Here is a 2,340-nt window from a genome sequence, read left to right on the forward strand (position 1 = left end):
TAGTGGGAGGTTAAAATTTCATGTTCTGAAGCTTCCCTGAAAAGTTATGGCACAATGCACAAAAACGCTTTTCAGCCTGAGATAAGGTGGGTTTCGGAACGCCAAACATAAAAGTGTTGATAACTTTCGAAAAACACTTCAGACAGCTTAGATTTGATGTGCACCTACTAGAAAGACCCTTTCTGCTATAGTGGGAGGTTAAAATTTCATGTTCTGAAGCTTCCCTGAAAAGTTATGGCACAAAGCGTAAAGACGCTTTTCAGCCTGAGATAAGGTGGGTTTCGGAACGCCAAACATAAAAGTGTTGATAACTTTGGAAAAACACTTCAGACAGTTTAGATTTGATGTGCAACTACTAGAAAGACCCTTTCTGCTATAGTGGGAGGTTAAAATTTCACGTTCTGAAGCTTCCCTGAAAAGTTATGGCACAATGCACAAAAACGCTTTTCAGCCTGAGATAAGGTGGGTTTCGGAACGCCAAACATAAAAGTGTTGATAACTTTCGAAAAACACTTCAGACAGCTTAGATTTGATGTGCACCTATTAGAAAGACCCTTTCTGCTATAGTGGGAGGTTAAAATGTCATGTTCTGAAGCTTCCCTGAAAAGTTATGGCACAATGCGTAAAAACGCTTTTCAGCCTGAGATAAGGTGGGTTTCGGAACGCCAAACATAAAAGTGTTAATAACTTTGGAAAAACACTTCAGACAGTTTAGATTTGATGTGCAACTACTAGAAAGACCCTTTCTGCTATAGTGGGAGGTTAAAATTTCATGTTCTGAAGCTTCCCTGAAAAGTTATGGCACAATGCGTAAAAACGCTTTTCAGCCTGAGATAAGGTGGGTTTCGGAACGCCAAACATAAAAGTGTTGATAACTTTGGAAAAACACTTCAGACAGTTTAGATTTGATGTGCAACTACTAGAAAGACTCTTTCTGCTATAGTGGGAGGTTAAAATTTCATGTTCTGAAGCTTCCCTGAAAAGTTATGGCACAATGCACAAAAACGCTTTTCAGCCTGAGATAAGGTGGGTTTCGGAACGCTAAACATAAAAGTGTTAATAACTTTGGAAAAACACTTCAGACAGTTTAGATTTGATGTGCAACTACTAGAAAGACCCTTTCTGCTATAACGGGAGGTTAAAATTTCATGTTCTGAAGCTTCCCTGAAAAGTTATGGCACAATGCACAAAAATGCTTTTCAGCCTGAGATAAGGTGGGTTTCGGAACGCCAAACATAAAAGTGTTAATAACTTTGGAAAAACACTTCAGACAGTTTAGATTTTATGTGCGACTACTAGAAAGACCCTTTCTGCTATAGTGGGGGGTTAAAATTTCATGTTCTGAAGCTTCCCTGAAAAGTTATGGCACAATGCGTAAAAACGCTTTTCAGCCTGAGATAAGGTGGGTTTCGGAACGCCAAACATAAAAGTGTTAATAACTTTGGAAAAACACTTCAGACAGTTTAGATTTGATGTGCAACTACTAGAAAGACCCTTTCTGCTATAGTGGGAGGTTAAAATTTCATGTTCTGAAGCTTCCCTGAAAAGTTATGGCACAATGCACAAAAACGCTTTTCAGCCTGAGATAAGGTGGGTTTCGGAACGCCAAACATAAAAGTGTTAATAACTTTGGAAAAACACTTCAGACAGTTTAGATTTGATGTGCAACTACTAGAAAGACCCTTTCTGCTATAGTGGGAGGTTAAAATTTCATGTTCTGAAGCATCCCTGAAAAGTTATGGCACAATGCAAAAAAACGCTTTTCAGCCTGAGATAAGGTGGGTTTCGGAACGCCAAACATAAAAGTGTTAATAACTTTGGAAAAACACTTCAGACAGTTTAGATTTGATGTGCAACTACTAGAAAGACCCTTTCTGCTATAGTGGGATGTTAAAATTTCATGTTCTGAAGCTTCCCTGAAAAGTTATGGCACAATGCATAAAAACGCTTTTCAGCTTGAGATAAGGTGGGTTTCGGAACGCCAAACATAAAAGTGTTAATAACTTTGGAAAAACACTTCAGACAGTTTAGATTTGATGTGCAACTACTAGAAAGACCCTTTCTGCTATAGTGGGAGGTTAAAATTTCATGTTCTGAAGCTTCCCTGAAAAGTTATGGCACAATGCACAAAAACGCTTTTCAGCCTGAGATAAGGTGGGTTTCGGAACGCCAAACATAAAAGTGTTAATAACTTTGGAAAAACACTTCAGACAGTTTAGATTTGATGTGCAACTACTAGAAAGACCCTTTCTGCTAAAGTGGGAGGTTAAAATTTCATGTTCTGAAGCTTCCCTGAAAAGTTATGGCACAATGCACAAAAACGCTTTTCAGCCTGAGATA

The sequence above is a fragment of the Synchiropus splendidus genome, unplaced genomic scaffold (genome assembly GCF_027744825.2).
Source record: "Synchiropus splendidus isolate RoL2022-P1 unplaced genomic scaffold, RoL_Sspl_1.0 HiC_scaffold_23, whole genome shotgun sequence".
NCBI lineage: Eukaryota > Metazoa > Chordata > Actinopteri > Syngnathiformes > Callionymidae > Synchiropus > Synchiropus splendidus.